Source organism: Orcinus orca, chromosome 9 (assembly GCF_937001465.1).
Source record: "Orcinus orca chromosome 9, mOrcOrc1.1, whole genome shotgun sequence".
In the NCBI taxonomy this organism is placed as follows: domain Eukaryota; kingdom Metazoa; phylum Chordata; class Mammalia; order Artiodactyla; family Delphinidae; genus Orcinus; species Orcinus orca.
In genome coordinates this window covers 98,451,919-98,473,285 of record NC_064567.1, presented here as the reverse complement: position 1 = coordinate 98,473,285, position 21,367 = coordinate 98,451,919, and positions in this window count along the sequence as shown.

Here is a 21,367-nt window from a genome sequence, read left to right as displayed (position 1 = left end):
CCGCGAATCTTGTGGGAGACAGAGCACAGCTGATAGCTGGGTGAGAAAGGGCAGAGGGTGTTTCGAGGAGAAAAGGAAAGAAGAGTGTTCCAGCATGGCCAACATATGGTGGAGGAAAGAGTACGTGTGGATGGAGGTTGAGGTACTGGGATATGCGGGGGGTTGGGGAGGTCAGACAGGGGGTCATGTCAGGAACACATGGAAGCTTGAGCTCCCACGGAAGAGTTCCAACCTTCCCTGTAGCCTCCATACGTACAATCCCCACACCGTTGTTTAAGAGAAACAGTGCTGGGGGTGGTGTGGATGGAGCCAGCCTGGGTGGTGGATGTGGGCACTGGTCCCAGACCGGTGGAAGTGAGAATGGAGCGCAGAAACAGCCGGATTTTTTGGAAGAGCAATGGGCAGCACTTGGACCTCTTTCTGCGGTAAGTGAACTGTCTGCGATGACTGCCCTGGTGTCTCTAACGAAAATCACAAAAGTGGAGGGTTACGCCAGATTGGAAGACTCCAGAAAGACAAAACCAGCAACGCATGAATGTTGATTAGATGCTGCTTCAGGGGGAGAAAAGAAAACCGTACTAGACATTCTGGAGCTATTGGGGAAATTTGAATACGGCAGAATAGTAGATAATATTAGGAAATTACTGTGTATTTTTTATGTATGATAATGTCATTTTGGTTAGGTAAAAGGATGTCTTCATCCTCAGGAGATGTGTGTTGTAATATTTAGGTTACGAGCTGTGTAGTTTAAAGTTTCAAGGGGTTCAGAAAAAGGAGAATGAAAGAAAAAAAAAAAGAAATACCCACTTAAAATGTTCAGGATTGAATATATGATTTGAAAATATATCAAATTACTTTACTACTTGATTTAGTTTTGTAAGCTTTTAAGTTCTGTACTCTTTTGAATCAAAATGAGAGATAAATGTTTTAGTTTCAGAAACAGAGAAAAACATACAGACAGAGCAAATGTAGCAAAACGTTCTATTAAGGATTTTGCGGGGGAGGGATGGCATGTGGTGCATTTTGTACTATGTTTTCAAGTTTTCGGTATGTTGGCAGTTCCTCCTAACAAAGACATGGAGGAAAAATGACTGAATACAGTATTCTGCAGATAAGGATGTGAAATTAAATAGATGTTGGTCATTTGCCCTCCTGTGCTGGACTTGGGTCGCTGAAATTCGTTTGTTACTAGTTTCCTCCATGAGTAATTTTCAAAGGTCATCTGGAATTTGGGAATTGTAGCAAACGGGATGAAGGTGAGGAAGGAAGGCGGCTGAGCTGGCCGAGTGGGAGCCCGGACGTCACGGGGCCTGTCGCCACCTGCTTGGACACCAGCACACAAGCTGTTAGTGTTGACATTTCAATGGCGTTCCCACCTCTAAACCCGTCTTGTTTTTGAAACTTTGGAACCTGAAAGAGTTCATTCTTATATGGGTTTTTCTGAGTCTGCTCAGACTACCCGGGTCCCCAATCTTCTCCCACAAACGGAGCCAGGCCTGGAGGCAATCAGACATCAGACGCAAGCTTTCCTCTTCGTCTTAAGTGACAGCCACGGCTAATGCCAGAGTGGGAGGAAAGCCGCGTTCCAGGCCACTGGCTGCCAGCGACTTGAGAAAACGCTTCTGCCTGACATTGCCTTGAAAAAAAGTAATGAAAATGTCCTGGTGTTTAAAGAACCAAGAAGGATGGTAGCAGTGGGCTGCTTTTTGCTTCAAAATGATTCGGCGTTGGGGCTTCCCTGGTGTCGCAGTGGTTGAGAGTCTGCCTGCCGATGCAGGGGACGCGGGTTCGTGTCCCGGTCTGGGAAGATCCCACATGCCGTGGAGCGGCTGGGCCCGTGAGCCATGACCGCTGAGCCTGCGCGTCCGGAGCCTGTGCTCCGCAACGGGAGAGGCCACAACAGTGAGAGGCCCGCGTACCGCAAAAAAAAAAGATTCGGCGTTGCTTTTCTTGGATGAGTGACTTTCTTAAAAGCCGGATTCCCTCTCAGATGCAGACCTTTGACGCAGAGCCCAGGGGACTCCAGCCACGTGGGGCTCACTGCTGCCAGCCTGGGATCTGAGGCTCCAACCCCACATGGGCAGAGCGATGGCCAGAGCACAGGACCTGGCACAGAGGAAAGCCCAGACACCTTTCAGCGCTGGGCAAAGCCCTCGCAGGGATGAATCAATGGCCCTGTGACCTGGCCTGGGGCTCACAAACTCAGGCATCCAGAGGCAGTCTGACCACGAGGGCCTGGTCTCCCCTTCAAGTTCTCAACGTGGACTCCATTGAGCCAGAACTTCCCTGTTGCAAAAGAAGCCAAGAATCCCGGTTTCTGTGTACAGCCACCTGAGCTTGAAAGGTTGGCAATGAAATCAATTTAAAACAGTGTGACACCACCACGTGGGTCAAACGAACCATGCACACAACTGGGTGCAGCCCAGGGTCACCCATCTGCTCCCTCTGCAGCTGGTGACTGCAGCCCAAATCCCGTTTCTGCCACTTGCAGCCTGATTTTTCCCCTGAGAAAACAGCTCCAATGCTGCCCCCCCAAGGGGCTACTGGGAGGACCGAGGGGATTCTGGAGAGCGCGGGGCCAGGTCTGGGCACCACCGCCCTCTCCCTCCCTCCCTGTGTCCTGCCCATCTTGGCCCTGAGCCTTTCCCCTGGGGCCTCACACTCCGCTCAGAGTCTCCCCAGGCTCCAGTCCACGTCTCCTCAGACATAACCTGGCCAGCCTCCTGCAAACCACCTTCCACCTTCCACAAAGGCTTTCAGCTCCCTGGTCAAGGGGCTGCCAGCGTTTCCCGGTGGGCTCATGAATGGTGGTGCCCTTGAGCTCCACTGTGCCCAAAACACCACCCCCAGCACTGTCCTGGACCTCAGCCCTCCCGTCCACCCACTTTGCACAGACACTTGAGGCCTAAGGCCCGTCCTCCCCCGTATCCATCAGGTGACTGGAGAGCCCAAGCCTGGGCTTCAGAAGCTCTGAGACAGCACCTTCCTCTCCTTCCTCAGAGGCCACCGAGACCTGGGCCCACCTGGGGGCTGTGGACAGGCCATGCCCCGTGCGCTTGAAGTTCAATTTCAGAAACGTACACACGCTGGCCGCCAAAGCAGAGCAGGTTCACTGTGGGGATTAGGCTGAGCTCTGGCCTCATGTTCTGACCCTGCCACTTGTCAGATGACCGTCTGGTCACCCCTCTCCACCTCCCTGGGGGCCACTCTCTCCTCGTGGCACACACAAAGAAGTGGGTCGTAAGAGCATTGTCACCCAAGAGTACGTGGGGACCAAATGGTCGTTAACAGGAAGCAGCTGCACAGAGAGGACACAGGGTCCACAACTCCAACGTGGACAGTCCCCGAAGCCTGTCAAGGGTCAGAGAGGGTCTCAGCTGGAAAATCATTCTACCTGAACATGAACTTCTCCACAGACTATTAGCTTTTGGAAAATAGGATACCTGTTGTGGACTGAATGTCTGTGTCCCCCCAGAATACCCATATGTTGCAGCTGTAACCCAGAATGTGATGATATTTGGAGGGGGAGCCTTTGGGAGGTGATCAGGGTTAGACGAGGTCATGAGGGTGGGGCCCCCGTGATGGAATTAGTGTCCTTGTAAGAAGAGGAAGAAACACCAGAGTTCTCTCTCTCTCTGCCACGTGAGGACACAGCAAGAAGGTGACAGTCTGCACGCCAAGAGGAGAGCTCTTACTAGAACCTGACCGTACTGGCACCTTGATCTCAGACTGCCCACCTCCAGAACTGTGAGACATCAGCATCTGTTGTTTAAGCTGCCAGACTGTGGCATCTTGTTATGGAACCTGAGCTGACTAAGACAATACCTAAACCCTAAATACCTAAACCCCCGCATACTCTGGGCAGTAGCACGTCTGACCCACCAGGATGAGCTGATAGCACATTTAGCCTGAAGAGAACAGGCAGACTTCATGCCCCTAAAAGGGGGCTTCCTGGTCCCCTTGGCATCTAGAAAACAGCCCCTCCCAGCCATCAGAGTTCCGAGAGTCTAGAAGTGCACACAGAGCAAGAGAAACAAAGACAGAACCCTACAGGGGAGGCTCTTGGCCCCTGTCACCAGGGCCTTAGGAGGAGAGGCAAGAAGGGCAATCAGGACCATCTTTGGCACTTGCAACATCGTCCAGGACCGATTTCTGCACAAGTCGCATTGTCTAACCCCTGGAAATAACAATTTCAGAATAAGAAGGCCAGCTCAGCCTCCTGCTACATGGCTGACCCGACTTCCCCTATGGGGACATGTCAGTTAACCTGCTAAGCATCTTGCAAGCAGTTGCTCAGCTGGTGATCGTTCTCTGGTGTCCAGATCCTGAGGGCAGTAGTGGATTCCACAGAAAGGGGACAAGTTTAGGAATCGCATCCACCTGCCCCACCACTTGTTAAGTGTGAGGTTTTGGGGTAGGCCTCTGGGTGCCGTGTGGAGGGGAGGTGTCTTACATCCCCTTGACATTGGGGGAGAGAATTTCTGGCCTCCTGTTGCTCCTGAGGTGGGTGTGTCACCTGGGGAAGGCAGGGGACCCGTGGTCAGGGGCTGGCCATGTCATAGACCTAACTCTAGGGGTCACTGTGTTTCCTCTTGTCACTTCAGAGAAGCATATCATCATGTCTAAGTACCAGTTGATGCTGTTGTCCAGAGACATGGGACCTACCCATTACTTTTCCGATGTATCATATTGTTTAGTCTCATTGTCCTGCTTGTCTTGTGCCGACTTTATTTATTTATTTTTATTCTTTTTTTTAAATTAATTTATTTATTTTTGGCCGTGTTGGGTCTTCACTGTTGTGCGCAGGCTTTCTCTAGTTGCAGCGAGCGGGGGCTACTCTTCTTTGTGGTGAGCGGGCTTCTCGTTGTGGTGGCTTCTCTTGTTGCAGAGCACGGGCTCTAGGCATGCTGGCTTCAGTAGCTGTGGTGCGTGGGCTCAGTAGTTGTGGCACATGGGCTTAGTTGCTCTGCAGCATGTGGGATCCTCCTGGACCAGGGCTCGAACCTGTGTCCCCTGCATTGGCAGGTGGATTCTTAACCACTGCGCCACCAGGGAAGTCCTGTGCCGACTTTAATGTTGGTCAAGAGGCAACCTCCTGGTCATAGTACTCAAGGTTCATGTGCTCTGTAAATGGCAGAGGTGATGGGAGGAACACGGTTGAAGATTCAGCTTAAAAACAACTGAAGATCTCTTTTTCATTTTTTTTTAATATTTGAATTTTATTTTATTTTTTTATACAGCAGGTTCTTATTAGTTATCTATTTTGTACATATTAGTGTATACATGTCAATCCCAATCTCCCAGTTCATCACACCACCACCACCCACCTCCCCGCCACTTTCCCCGCTATGGTGTCCATAGGTTTGTTCTCTCTACCTGTGTCTCTATTTCTGCCCTGCAAAGCGGTTCGTCTGAAGACTTATCTATGATTGATTCATCAACAAGCGTGAGCTGTGCATCAGTTACACGTGAGATTCTGGACACACAAAACAAATACACAGCATCCCAGCATGTGGAGGTGCCCTGGGCCCCCACAGACACACTAGGTGTCGCCCAGGTGTCTAGGAGCGTGGAGGAGGGGCCCCAGCTCGGGGAAGGTTCTGGGAAGAATTCAAAGAGAGGGCAGGGCTGTGCTGGAGCCTGCGCTTTGGAAAAGTCACTTCAGCGCAGCGGGAACAGGTCTGAGAGGCTGAGACCCAGAGCCCAGCCAGGGGTGGTGACCGCTGTTAGGTGGACGTGCTAGTGCAGAGTGGGAGGGGGATACGCTCTTTCACCACGTCGGTAGTACCGTAATACAGATGATCAGCACGCGTTAGCCAAGCCCTGTGCCAAGAGTGCTACGTGCATCACCTCATTTACCTCTGTGAGTTAGCAAATTGTGCCCCTATTTCACGGATGAGAAAACCGAGGACCTGAGTTGAAAGGTCACAGGTCACAGAGCTGGTTACTTGAAGGAAGAGTTGGTTACATTAGATCTGAACCCAGGCCATCAGCCTTCAAAACGCACAAGCACTGCTTCCCTGTCTCCCTGTCCCTAAGACAGACCTGGCTCCAATTAGCTGAAATGCTGAGGGAGACAAGGCCATCAGAACCTGCGAGAAGCTCACGTCAGCTCGCTCACTGCTGCACTATACTTATAGGTATATATATATATATATATATTTCTGAACGCAAATAGATATGTGTGCAAGTACATCCGCATATACAGGTATCTATACATACATATTAAACATATGCCGCACACACACACTCACTCTTACACACGCTCAGAGATGCTGGGATAACGCACCTGGTACACTTAGGAACTGTAACCTCTGCAAAGACGGCCTGAGGATTTGGGTGCAAGAGAGGGGGCTTCTAATATTCACTGTATAGCCCTTCTGTAACGCTTGAATTTTTACTGTGCACACGCTCTACTTTTACAGCAATAAAATAAATGCAATTCAAAAATAAGTCTTGGCTCTGAACCTCAGTGTTAGGGAGAAGCGTTCCTGCAGGACTGCCATGGGTGCCCTGCTCGGCTCGGCCAGGATTATGTGGGAGGACGTGCTGCACCCCTGTGTACCCGACGCTCATGCAGTAAAGTCCTCTGTTCTTAGAAAGCTCAGAGTGACGGCCTCGCCTCTGCTCTCAGAGGATTCATGGGTGCTCAGCAAACAAATGTAAACAGTTGCCGGCAAGGAACTTGCTTCACTCTATCCTGGAAAATAAGGCTGCTCTAAGCAGGGAATCTCAGGGCTCTGCGATGCCTGCCGTGAGTCTGTGAAACTCAGCCTAATGCTTAAATAAGATGAAACAGCTGCTTTTGATTTCAGAAAATTCCCCGCACCCGACTGCGACTACACTGAACAGAGTTATTTTTGAAGCTGAAGTGGTGCTGGATCTTTTCAAACAGCCAAGAGCATATCCATGGCCAGCTTCGTTTTCTGACACAACCCTTCGCTTCCTGTTTCTACAGAATGGAGCTCTGAATATTAATCTGCATGGATCTGTTCTCAGGCACTTCCTGACCTCATCTGTTAAAAAAACCAAGACACACACACACAAAAATGCTCAGAGTTTGAGAGAAAACTCTAAAAGGGTCTGAGTCTAATATATTCCCAGCCCTGAAAAGAGTTAACATAACATTCCTTCTGTGTCAATATTTGGCACTCTGTACAATGCTGGCACTGAAAGAGTTTTTAAAAAGAAGAAAGAGAAAGAAAGAGAGACAGAGGGGGAGAGAGAGAGGGGACAAAGGAAAACAGAAATGAGCTTCAGTTTGGTGATTAAAATGAATACTGTTTGAGGTGAGGGCCTGTCTATTGCGCCCTCACGCCCCAATAATTCCTCTGTTCAGCCCCGTATCCTCTTGACCCACCATCCCAACTTGTGCAGCCGGTAGGAATAAATTTGTCCTTCTCTGGGGCTCCCCTTCAAGTCCTACCTCCCCACCTGGGCTGGGCTCTCCAGGACTGAGGTCAGGACTCTCTCTGCAGTGCCCATCAGGCCCCCTCAGGCCTGGAGGCCCCACTGTCCCCAGGGCCCGAGCTGTGAGTCCAGTAAAGTCCATCGTAGCTCTATTGCCCTGGGCAGCAGCTGCTTCAGGAGGGGTGCGTGCAGGACTCTGGTGAGTGAAAGACGAGTTAAGTCTGCTCCCAGGCCTCTGGGGACATTTCCTCCCTCTTAATGTGTGACCAAGCATGGGGCCCATCTCCTTCCCTCCAGCCTTCGGCCATTGTTAGGTGAAGGCCAGGGTATCTCTGGGACCAGGAGGGGCCAGCCCAGGATGGGCTGGGGACAAAGCAATGGGGGACCCCAGGTCCTCCAGGGCTCCTGTAGAATTCTCCATGCCCACTGCCGTCTCACTTGCCCATGAGTCTGGTTGAGAAATTAACAGGCAAACTTGTTGCTCAGAATAGGTCAGTGGGAGCCCCAGGGCTAGGCTCCACACCAGCTCAGGTGGGAGAAGGAAAGACAGAGGTGGTGCTGAAGGGAAACTGGAGGTTATGTAACAAAGTAGACTGGGAGTGAGAGCGCTCCAGGCGGAGGACACATGGGCAGAGAGGAGGTATGGGCCGCACCGGCAAAATCGGTCTATGATCAGGGATCCGTGATCAGGCATGCGTAAGTCTTCAAAGACACTTACTGTAGTTTTCATCACTTGCGTGGTTGAGCTCCCTGCGGACCTTGCTGAGATGATACTGCACACATGAAGGACACGCTACCCACAAAGGTAACACTGGAGACTTTGGCACCGGAACCACTGCCTGTGCTCAGCGCTTCCAGGTTTGCAAAGATTTGCGCCGACTGCTGCAGTTGAGTTCCAGATGGCCAGGAGATTTCTCATCTGCTCACAAAAAATTAATGAGCACACACCTTGTGTGCTAGGCTTCAGGGTTGCAAGGTGAACAGCCCTTCCCTCAGGTAGTCTACCACTTGGTGGTGGGAGAAGTCACGTGGAAAAGCTCCTCCTGAAGGGCGTCTGCCACGCTGAGCACAGAAAGTGAAGTGCGTCATTATAACAGGGCCGTTTACTGAGGAGTCCACATCCCTGGTACTCAGAGAAACAGTTTGCATAAATTATGTCTCATCTCCCTCTGCAATCCTTCCATCATCCCTGGACAGATCAAGCGTCCCAAAGACGGCTGCCCTCATGTACTTATCTCATCACACATGGTCTTGTTCATGTGACCAGTCCCACCCTCCCTGGAATCTGGGAAGTGATTATGATTGCTCCGACCAACAGGGAAAGGCCAATGGGGAACCAGTAAATGCTCAACAACTGGCTCTCTGGGAAAAAAGTGTAAAACCCTGATGTGTATCACTTGCCAATTTTCGTGGTGGAAATATTTCCACCATGGCTGGAGTCACGTGATACTGCTCCCAACAAAGTTGGGAAGAAATGCCCAAGATCACACCACATGCTTCCACCATGCAGACAAAACAGACGGAGGTCACCCTAGAGCACCAATAATAGTGATATATAGTAAAATCATTTGGAAGTGATAGGTTTTGAGAATTTATCACCCCTATCTTTAATGAGATTCATTTCACTGTAAGTTTATATAACTTATTTTTAATGATGCCTGTGTTTATCAACTTGAAATTTTAACAATCGGCAAAATTCCTGAAAGTTTAGCAATCAGCCCTTGTGAGCTTGTACTGTCTGGCATGGAGTACACACACACAGAGAATTACTTGTTTGTACAGCAAAGTGTCACAGACTGGGCAACTTAAACAAGACATGTATTCCTTCGCAGTTCTGGGGGCCAAGAGTCCAAGATCAAAGGCTGGTTTCCCCCGAGACCTCTCTCCTTGGCATGTAGATGGCCGTCTTCTCTCTGTGTCCTCACATCATTTTCCCTCTGTGTGTGTCTGTGTCTTGATTTCCTCTTCTTATAAGGATCCCAGTCAGATTGGATTAGGGCCCATCCACATGACCTCATTTTACCTTAGTCCCCTCTTTAAAGACCCCTCATCTCCTAATACAGTCACATTCTGAGGTCCTTGGTGTTGGGACTCCAACATATGGATTTGGGTGGGTGGGGGGGAACAACTCAGCCCATAACACTGTCCCAGTCGTCTTTCTCTTAAAAATATATAATTTATAACTGTAAACAGTTGACAAGCACTGAAAGTTCAGCAGAAAACAATGCCCTCCAGGCAGTTCCTGACCTGTTCTGTGTGTCTCCTGCTGGCTTCTGGGTTTCCCCGCCACATCCCACCCCAGAGCCGTCTTTACATTGGTCACTTTGAAAGCCATAACTCTCTTCCAGACCCCCTGATGGCACCCTGGCTTCCTCTGTGCCTTGCCAGTGCCCCCTGAACTCAGCAAATCTGCCTGGTAAATGTGCCACACCATGCGGTCATCTGGTCTACCTGCTCTTCCGCTCTGATGCCATATTAGACAGAACACTGGAGAGAGCAGGCTCATTCCTCAATGTTTGAAATGCTAGTTGAACTCTCAAACTTTCCATCCACCACAACACGCATGAAGGATGATGGCCACGCTCCACGGGTGCACCAAGGATTATGTGCAAGTTGACCCTTAACTGCTACCCACGCACAAGTATCAACATGAACTGGAGTGAGGATGACGTTCCTGCAGAAATGACCTTGATTCTGCTGTTTCATTACTTTCTAAGTAAATCACTCTCATCTTCAGCAGTTTATTATTGTGACAAATGGCAGTTCTCAAACTTAAGTTGAGCACACTAGAGGGTCTGGACCCTGAGCTCCTTAATGACACAGATGGAAGCCCTCTGCTGACTGCAGGACCTTACAGGTCCTGACGCCGAGCAGAAACTAGAGACTGAATAGCATGAACAAGTTGGAAGATTCACCCCAGAAAGGAAGGTTGACAAGTAAAATTATTTACCTAGAGGTTGACATCTAGATTGGTCATTGGGACTTTCCATGCTATTTGGAAGAATTTCGGCATACCCACTCTGAAGTGACCAGGATAAAAAAGCTGCTTCTTGTCACTTTTGTTTGGAGAAGTGAAATCTGCTTTGCTTAGAAACAGGCTCCACGTTTAATCAAGCAGGGGCTGGAGGAAGTTACACAGAGGTAGTAAACATCATTTTAAAATACTGGAAAATGTCGTGGTGTTTTTCACATTATGAAAGTAATACAAGTCCACGGCGGAATATGAGAAAACTAAAGAAAAGTGTAACTTGAGGTTAACAACTGTCCGTAATCCTACCACCCAGAGATAACCCTGGTTATCACTCAACATCTTCTTCCAAGATTTCTTCTAAGCATATTTCCATGTATGTAAGCACATCTTTTCCGAATAACTTTAGTTTGAGCAAAATCTTCTGCTAAGAAAATTCTTTGAAGTCATCTCTTTAAATGGATGGATCCAACTTCAGTCACGTGGCACCTCTGGGCGCCCCCTGGAGAGTCGAGCAGGCTTGAAGCCAGTGCTGGCTGAGTTCAAACCCATCCTCTCTGAGTTTCAGTTTTCCCTCTTTTGAAATGGAGACAGCAATAGCATCTACTTCAAGGGGCTGTTGAGGGGGTTAAGACCAGTTAATGCTTGTAGAGCACAGATGGCTCCCTGCCTGAGGTGTGTCCTCAGGAAGTGCTTACCTGTTGTTCTATTCCTCCTGATTATAAACAATGCTGTCAGGAACATCTTTGTACCTAAATCTCAGTTTGCGTCTCTGACAACCTTCTTGGGTAGAATCCTAGCAGGTGTTTCATCACCGTCCGACGGAGGGTCCAAAGCAGGAAATGACCTCCTTCCTCTGGGGGTCACGTGGTAGTCAAAGAAAGTAGCTTAATTTGGGAGAGCAGGTGTCCGAAGGTAGACCCAGGTCCCGGGGGTCACTGGGCTCCTCCGTGGGGTCATGGAGCCTGGAGTTGGGTAACACGGGGGCAGGACTGAAATTAGTGCCCACTAAGCTGTTTGTTAAACTAATATGAAATTGCAGAGAAGACTTCTTCACTTCTTGCCCTTCACCATGAGGGTACAAGTTGAAATCAAGACCCATTCCAGGGAAAGTCTTTTTATTACAGCCACTCTCACTTTTTTCTTTCTTTGAATGTTTTCGGGTTGCAACTAAGGGGGCACAAAATCTGTTCCCCCTTTGCTGAAGGTCCTTGGGGTGGTCAGGACAGCCCTCAGAGCCGAGCACTCAGAAATTTGGTTCTGAGATTTCAAACAATGTATAACCACTGCTGAGGTGACAAGTGGCCTGGCCCCCAGCTGGGCCCCGGGGAAGGGGTGGAACTGAGCAGAAAGGGTCCGGTGGACGAGGAGTGGGGCACAGCTGGCTTGGAGACGGAAACTGGAGCCACATCTAGCAACTTGCCCCATCCTGTGGCCCAGTTTTCTCACCTATGAATCGCATGCTAGAACCTCAGGTTCATGGTTGGCAAAACTTTTTTTTTTTTTTTTTTGCAGTACACTGGCCTCTCACTGTTGTGGCCTCTCCTGTTGCGGAGCACAGGCTCTGGACGCGCAGGCTCAGCGACCATGGCTCACGGGCCTAGCTGCTTTGCAGCATGTGGGATCTTCCCGGACCAGGGCACGAACCCGTGTCCCCTGCATCGGCAGGCGGACTCTCAACCACTGCGCCACCAGGGAAGCCCTGCAAACCTTTTTTAATGGGATTTTCATTCAACCAAGTGGATACACACAAGAGCCCCAGTATTGGAAAGTCAAATCCATCATTTCCGTATATAAACAGACATGTTCCAGCACTTCTTCCTACACAAATCTGGTGAAGAGCAGCGGGGCCTGGCTGGACACACACGCTGTGGCCAGGGGGCTGAGGACCTCAGGCAGCCCCAAGGCTGACCTCCCCTCCTGTAGGTGGGCGGGACCCAGGAAGTCCTGGCTCACGGGAGGCCCAGGCAAGCATGGGGATGGTCATCACACTCGACGGCTTTCCTTTACAGAATAGGGGGTCTCCACTTAAAACGAATCCTGGAGCCTGCAAAGCTCATAAGAAAGTTTTATTTTAATCAATAGATCATCCAACTGCTTGAGTTTCTTAGGAGATGTTTGACTCCTGAATGAGCACGGGGAGGGGTGCTGGGATTGCGCCGCGGCCTCTGTGGCATGTGCGTCTGTGGCATGTGGTCCTCGCCCAGCCCTTCGCTGCCTCTGCCCCCCAACCTCTGGAAACACTTCATCTTTTGTAAGGGGCGATGGGCATCTGTCAGGTATCTGACTTCTGAGGAATTATTCGCTCTTGATCAGGCCTTTGGGTGGGGCAGGGATGGTGGGGCAGAGGCAGGAGACTTCACGCTGGACTTTGGAATGTTCCCAAGTGGAAGGAAAACAGCAACATTGCTGGGTATTTATCTATTTCCTTATTTAGAAATAAAAATGAACGCTGCTGGAGAAGACAGTGACCCACCAGGCCCCGTGGTTAGCGGCGTGGCCAGGACAGGCCAGTGCTGACCTCCTAGCTCCCGGTCAGTGACTTGCTTCCCTGGAATTACAAGACTTGGATGGAGACGCAAGGGGACAGAGAGACTGGCAGGAAACACAGGGGGTGACATTATGTCTTCTCATGAGAGTAAAAATGTATCGGAGTCAATCCTGGGGCGCCCTGGGGTTTCTCAAGGTGCAACCCTGCGGGACCCAGAGTTCCTTGGGTTGCAATCCTGGGGGGGCCTGGGGTTTCTTGGGGGCTCTTTGGCAGCTTCTGGGCAAGCTGGCCTCGTTCCTTTTGGCCGGGGGCTGGGGACCACTGCAAGGTCCCCAGGAAGTCATGAGAGTAACACACCAGTGAGCGTGGCCAGGGGTGGGCAGTGGCGACTTCCCGAGGGCGGGTTTAGGGGACACTCTTCTGCCCTTGGTGGCAAAGCGGGTATTTATTTGAGCTCCTTCTAAACCCCTTCTATGAAAACCAACACATTTCGTTCAGCGTCGGATTGCCTCTCAGATTGTCAAAACCTCCTCAGTTGCTAAAGGTTTGCTCCTAGCCCCTCCTGCCACCACTTCCCCCTACCCCCCCCCACCCCTGTATGAGCGAGCCGTGCAGAGAGCTGGGGACCACCAAGAGCTTTGATCCCATGCAGTTCGCTCAGCTAAGGAATCCAGCAGGTCAGAATTCTTCCCTGGGATCTGCTGGGAATACGCCCATCTAAATTCTTGAGCTAGTTTTCAATGCTCAGGCTTCCCTGTCCCCCAGTGAAAGACCGTCTTTAAACAGGAAAGAAACACTGGTTAATAATGCTTCAGGAAAGCTAAGCTCTTCTCTCGAACATATACACATCTCTTTCTTAGGATAATTACAAAAAATGGGAACCTTTACTCGTTTCTTTTAAAGTGCATTCCTGGATCCAGCCCAGGAATTCAGAGGTCTGGGCTCAGGAATCTGCCTGTTTAGCCGCCCCTCCCCCAGTGTGATTTTGATGATCTGCTGGTTTGGAATCCACACCTCAGGCAGGAGGGTTTTTGGCATCTGGGAGGAGGGGCCAAGGTGCAGAAGATTCAGGGAGTACAAAATCAAGCCAGCTTTCTTTGATGGGGAGGTGGAAGGCCTGTGGCACGATTTTTGCTGCTGTGTTTTCTTCGGCTACCCTAAGCAAGTATCGGGCGTATTCCAGGTCTAGGTGGGCCCTGGGGGAGCCAGGAGAGTGGCCGTTATGGCCAACATCTGCACTGAGTGCTGGAGGCTGCTGTAAATAGAGCACGGAACATGCTCAGTGCTCACAATGGCTCCGTAGGGTTGGTTCAGTTATCATTTCCACTTTTTACAGAAGAGGAATCTGAGGCTCAGAGAGGTTAATTAACTTGCCAAAGCCACACAGCGAATAACTGGTCCCTCTAGGATTTCAAAACCAGGCGTCATGCGTGGCTCCAGGCTGTGTCCCCAGGGAGCTCTCAATTAAGCAGAGAAGACAGAGGGGCCCACTGAGCGTGAAAACATGCTGTGGCCAGTTAGGGGGTGCAGAGGTCCCCAGCGATGCAGAGAGATACCCGAGTAGAAGAAGAAACAGATCAGTTGGACTTTATCATTATTGTAGGTATGCCCACTCATCCAGCATAGGAACAATCTCAAACTTCATAACAAAGATCAACGTGCAACACGCCACCTGAGGTCAGGGAGGTGTAATGGGTGGGCTGTGCCCAGGTCCCAGCGCTGCCTCTCTTGCTGGTACAGAGGCCAACGGCGTCCTGAAGCCAGAGTTCAGCCAGGGGTGAGGCAGGCCCTCACTATGAGCGACACATGTATTCCTGAGATGCTGCATGTGCATTTTAATAAATCATATGTTTCATTTTCAAAGGAATATATGTTTAGAAGGAATGTTATGTTGACTAACTCTTTGTAAACTAGTACCATTTTATCAATAACTCCTGGAACTTGTGTGTCTGCGGTGCGGGGGGAGAGGGACAGAAGGAGAGGGAGGCGGGAGAAGCGTCCTCTCTGGTCTCGTCTTTCTGCTCTCAGGTTCCTAATTGCTAGCTGCTCCCGCCAGCCTGTGCCAGCAGCATCCCAGGCTGAGGCTGGGAGTTAGCCGTGCCGCCCTGAGCGCGTCACCACCAGGGCAGACCAACGGGTCAGGACCCTGCAGAGAAGTTTCCAGATTCCCTTTTCTGCCCAGAGAACCCAGAGTTAGGTCTTTCTCATTTCCTCTGATGGTTCTTGAGGGATAAAATCGGGATAAAATTAAGTGACAATGTTTACTTTGATCCACGGAGTGTTTGTAGTTCCAGGTGCTTCTGAAGAAAATCTCCTCGGTTATAGAATTGAGGGAAGTTTAAAAGTCGTTATCATGGTGCTTGCACTAATATGGGAATAGGGCCTGAGCCCCCGAGAGCCCCAGGTGAGCACTTCGGGGACCCGGACACAGTGAGGGGGCAGATGCTGCCTCAGGAGGGGGACAGAGATGTGGGAGGGCTCCCTCCTAGGGTCTCCTTCTCCACGGAAAATGGCATGATTGCCCAGAACACTAGGAAACTGTGCTCCAAGCCCCCTAGACACTGTGGTACACCGTACAAATGACACAGCGGGAGCTGTAGGAAGGGTGCTGTGAGGACGAAATTCGCTCCCGGATGTGCTGAGCTGTGAGTCGGTGAAGGCCTGGGCCAGGAGCTGCCACGCTGGCAGGCCTGGGAGGGGAAACCGGGGAGGCTGGGCAGACCCCACAGTGGCCAGTGGACCTGCTGGGCTTTTCTGGAGTCAGGACGTCTGCACGAAGTCTAAAAGGGACAGGAGGGGCCCTGCCAGGCAGAGTGACGGGTGCCAGCCTGGCCTGATTTTCCCTACATGGGAGTCCTGGCCGCATCACGTGTCTGCAAAGTGCTTCAGGCTTCCCGGTGGAAAACTGCTGAGCGAACATAAAATATCTGAGCGACTCCTTCTGTGATTCGTAACTGTTTAAAGGCCAAAAAATAAATAAATAAATAAAAGCAAAGCAAAACCACAAAGCCCCAGGCCAATGGTCTGTCTGCTTTGGTAAATATTTATTTCTATGATGTCCTCTGGAAATGGGAACAAGAGAACGGACTGGCCCCAGACCCCATGGGACCAAGCAAGGTTAGCAAACCAGGTCTCTCCCGGCACCCGGCCCTCAGCCCCACCCTCAGCCAACCTCCGCATCCCACGCAGTCACGGCGACCGAGGCTGTTCGTAGGGTTCACACTGTGTGACACCCTGTGCGAGGGCTGCAGGAGAACCGTCTCAGCCATCCTCGGGCAGGCTGTACTTCAGGTTTTTTTGGGTTTTTTTTTGTTTTTTTGCGGTACGCCGGCCTCTCACTGTTGTGGCCTCTCCCGTTGCGGAGCACAGGCTCCGGACGCGCAGGCTCAGCGGCCATGGCTCGTGGGCCCAGCCACTCCGCGGCATGTGGGATCCTCCCGGACCGGGGCATGAACCCGTGTCCCCTGCATCGGCAGGAGGACTCTCAACCACTGCGCCACCAGGGAAGCCCTGTACTTCAGTTTTAATAGCCTTACTTTCCCGATTGGAAAACAGAGGGTCACAGACGTGTCTGTGGTACAGCTCCAAACTTCTTTGTCAAATTCCCCTCCTTGCCCTGGACCTCGTATCCCCCAGCTGGGCTCTCACCTCTGTCCCTGTGCTGTCTGCTCCAGGCCACGTCCTCGAATGCCTGTGCCCAAGCTCAGGAAGGCCACCCTTGCCCCCCATACCAAGGCCCCTGCTTTGTGCCTGCAGTCTGCTCCCCGCTCTCCAGGGGTACCCTGCACACTCCCAGCTCCTCCAGGGAGCTTCCCCAGGGCATCCGCTCCCGCCCTGTGCCCCGTACCCTCTGCGGAGTCTCCAGAAGGGCCTCACTGCCAGCCAAAGCCCTTCCTCACGGGAACAGACGGGCGTTTCCGAAGCTGGGTGGTCTGCACTGTTGGAAGCCTTCAAGCTGAGCCCAGTGAGCCTGTGTCAGGGACGGTAGAGGGGACATCCTGGCAGGCAGGGCAGAGGCGAGGGACTCTTCCAGCTGGAAGATTCTGGGATCCTCAGACCCACCCAACTTTGCCTACTGTCAGTCACCTATCTCAGGCCCCGGCCTCTCACTGGGGTGATCCCAGAAGCCCGGGCTGCCACAGGATGAGGGTAAACGTTCAACTCTACAAACACACCGTGAGGGCTCGGCATCCAGCACAGCCTGGGCAAGCATGTGCGCTCTGGAAAGTTCTGTCGGCTGGATGTTAAATGAAGGACCTGACAGCATCTAACTGCCCCGTGCCTGATGCAGAGTGGTGTCTGGTGACCGACCCTTCATTGAATACACAAATGCATGAATGAATGAATGAATCAGAGAATGATCTCCATGATGTGCTTTAAGCCAACAATTGGGGCCCCTGCATTAGTCTGTCTGGACTGCAATAACGAAGTACCACAGATTGGGAACTCAACCAACAGTTTATCTCCTCACAGTCCGGAGGCTGAAAGTCCAAGATCAAGGTGTCTGCAGGGTTGGTTTCCCCTGAGGCCTCTCTCCTTGGTGTGTCCACGGCCATCTTCTCCCCGTGTCCTCATAGGGTCTTTCCGCTGTGCGTGTCTAGGTCCCAATCTCCTCTTCTTATAAGGATACCAGTCAGATTGGATTAGTCCCCTCTAACGACCTCATTTTACCTTAATAACCTCTTCACAAGTCCCATCTCCAAGTACAGTCACAATAAGACACTGGGAGGTAGGACTTTAACACATCCATTTTTAGGGGACACAGTTCAGCCCGTAACAGCCTCTGACTAATAAGTCACTAGCAGGAGGTGGCTGAAGATGCCTGTGAGCTGCAGGAAGGGGTGCCTGATGGGGCTTCTTGCTGGGGAGCTCCTGCCTGCTGCCCCTCATGTGGCCTTTCACCCCTTGAGCCCCGAAGCTCTCTTCCGCGTGCTCATGTCCGTGTCACTAATGGCTTTGGCAGTGGCGGGGACTCTGTGAAGCCTGCGGAGATCCCATTTCCCTTCTGTCTTCAGTTCTGGCGGGCTCATTCCTCTGTTCTAACTATCCTCTGAAGTGTCAGGCCCGGGACGGCAGACCGGCTCGCAAATGTTAGCGCAAGCTTGTGTGCCCGGCACACAGTGAGGTCCAACAAACCGAAACATCAGAGTATGGAGCAGAGGAAGGTTTATTGCAGGATCATGCAAGGAGACGGGTGGCTCGTGCCCCCCAAAACCCCAAAGTCCTAGAAGGGTTTTGGCAAATCATGTTTAAACGCCAGGTGAGGGAGTGGTGTCGCAGGGTGTGTGATCACCTAGTGCACAGTTCTCTGATTGGCTGATGGTGAGGTCACAGGGCATTGTCACAGGTGTTAACATGATCGACCCTCAGGCTCCAGGAGGCCTGGGGGCTCTGTGCTCATGGTCATCAAGTAGTTAACCTCTTCCATTTGGTGAGGGTGTTCACATCCGTAAAACAACTCAGGAAATGTGCATCAAATACTATTATCTAGGTACCTCAGAGAGGAGCTAAAGCAGAGGATATGGGGGAGGAGTCTGTCCTGGGAAGGCCCCATGGGGTCCTGCTTGGCTACACAAACAGGCTTTTCCTGGCCTTTCTTGGCCTCAAACAGGGGGCTTCCCTGAGTTTGAGTGGGAGCGAGGCTTCCCTAACGAGGGTCCCCTCCTGACCTGAGGACGTGATCTGTCTGAGGCCTTGCAGGTGGGGCTGACACGGGACATGGGAACATGTCTGTGGGTCTATAGGGAGGGGGGTCTCTGTGTCCACTACCCTGGGCCCTGCCCTAAACACCTTCATTCTTCTGTTCTTTGGTGGGGAAATATTGCTGTCCAGGTGGTCCATCTGGACACTGGGCGGGTTGGTGATAACTGTGCAACTGGCCAGGAGATCCAAGCGCAGCCTGGTTCTTGGTTGGTCAGCCATGGTCGGGGGGCTGACCTCAGCAGGCCTGGAGGGGTCTGTGCAGGAGACCAGCTCTCAGCGGTCCTGGGCTCTGTCTGGGTGGCCCCCAGAGCCTGCTGGGACCTGAGAGCGCAAGTGGGCAGCCGAGAGACAGCCATGAACTCCCCTTCTGCAGGCTCTGTTGGGGTAGCCCCTGGGTCTTCTGGGGGCCCCTGAAGATGGCACTATGCAAGAATCATAACTTGTCTTGACGTGAATGTCGTGAACCGCTCATTTCACGGTATTTTTGAATTAGGTGCTGAGCATGAAAAAAAAATTGAAGCACCATAGATTGGATTATTACTGATTTCAGCAATATAGTAGGCTTTACTGGTTAGATACACATAGAGGATAAAGGAAGAGGATGGGAATATATTTGTTTAAAATGAAATTGCTGTTATTATTATAAAACACTGCTTATCAATTCATTCTGTCTGATTCTGTAACATGTAATGGGTCAAATGGATTACTGTATTTTTCCTTTCATGTCCACAGGATAGGAGTCAGATGTTGTTATAATCTAAATTTGAATTAAATATCCATGTTATCTTAAGTAATCATGATATGTACGTTTTAGCGATTATCTTTAGCAAAGACTAAATCATGTCTTTTTTCACAGTGTGTATCCTGAATAGTGCCTATTATTAATGCTTAAAAGTATAAATATAACCATTCGGCCATTTATTTCCAAGACACAGATTCAGAAGTAATATTATTACACAAATGCTTCATCCAGGAAATTTCATTTCTTTTTGAATAAATCTAGAATTTCACTTAAAAAAGAAAACTTTTAAGAAGTGGTGAAATATGGGGCTTCCCTGGTGGCGCAGTGGTTGAGAGTCCGCCTGCCGATGCAGGGGACACGGGTTCGTGTCCCGGTCCGGGAGGATCCCACGTGCCGCGGAGCGGCTGGGCCCGTGAGCCATGGCCGCTGAGCCTGCGCGTCCGGAGCCTGTGCTCCGTCACGGGAGAGGCTGCAACAGTGAGAGGCCCGCGTACCGCAAAAAAAAAAAAAAAAAAAGAAGAAGAAGTGGTGAAATATGAAGGTGAAAGGGAAACTGAGGGAACTAGCTTAGCACTTCCATGAATTCTAGTTTGGACAATTTTCCCTGGGTAAGGTAAGCACGTTTCTTTGTAGCCAGAGGTTCATAGAAAATTTGGGAGTACTTGGGTTACCCGAGGATACAAAGGGCCCATCCACAGTGACAGCTCTGCATTGGATATTTGCAGTCAGAGAAGCACAGCCGTGCTGCCACCTGCAGAGAAGCCACTTTCTTCCTATAGCTTCAATAGCATTTTTTTTTTTTTTTTTTTTTTTTTGCTTCAATAGCATTTTAAAAAATAAACGTTTTATTTGGGAATTGCTTTAGATTTACACAAAGGTTGCAAGGACTGTACAGAGTTCTGTTCGGTTGCCCCACCCCAGTTTTTCCGGCCCTTAACGTCTTATATCACGATGCCACACGGTCACGGCTAAGGAACCAGTATTGGGACATCGCTCTTAGCTCAGGTCAGCAGCTTATTTGGAGGCCACAGCTTTGCCCGTACTGTCCTTTCTCTGTCCCAGGATCCCACCCAGAACACCCTGTGACATTTACTCATCGTGTCTCCTCAGGTTCCCGAGCTGTGGCAGTTTCTCGGACTTCCTCGTTCGTGCTGACCTGGCCAGTGTTGAGGAGGCCTGGTCAGGTGTTTTGTCCCTCAGCTGGGACGTGTCTGATGCTCACTCACAGTTAGGCTGGAGTTCCTGGTTACCGGGAGGAAGACCTGAGCGCCATTCTCACCACGTCTGGTCAAGGGCACGCACTCTCAAGGTGACTCACCACTGGTGACCTTGATCACCTGGCTGAGGTCACGTCTGTCAGGTTTCTCCACCTTACAGTTACTCCTTGACCCCCTCCACCCTTCACACTTGACTCTTTGGAAGGAGGTCCTAAGCACAGCCCACCTCTAGGACTGGGGAATAAAGGGCATCTCCTTGGCAGGGGGAGCTATCTACAAAACTTATTTGGAGTTCTTCTGGAAGAGAGTTTTGCCTGTTCTCCCCATTCGTTCATTCATTCATTCGTCAGTATGGACTCATGGGCATTTAATTTTACACTTTTTAACCCAAAATTGCTCAGGTTTGGCCGCTGGGAGCTCTTTCGAGTTGGTCCCTCTGCTGTGTCCCTTCAACGGGGCGGCCCTGATCCTTTTGTTCTCTGAACACGTCCTTACTTTCTGGCGCTACAAGACGCTCCAGCTCACCTCGTAGGCTGCCTGCCCCGGTCTTAGAACCAACCACATCCCCCCATGTCTGCTAGGGATGCGGAGCTGCGAAACAGAGTCCCTGCACACAAGGAACTAGTGGTCAGTCCAGCTAGAAGGCAGGGGGATGGCTTCCTGAGCAAGGGTCCCCCGCCGACCAGATGTGTAAGGCGAGGACTGTGGGAGTAGAGGTGTTGGTGGTCAAAGGGAATGGCGTGGAGGGGAGGACGAATCTAGCCGCTCCTCCTTGAGCGGACCTGTTATCTCCCCTTCCCTCCAGACGGTGCGAGAAGCACGGGCAGACGGATCCG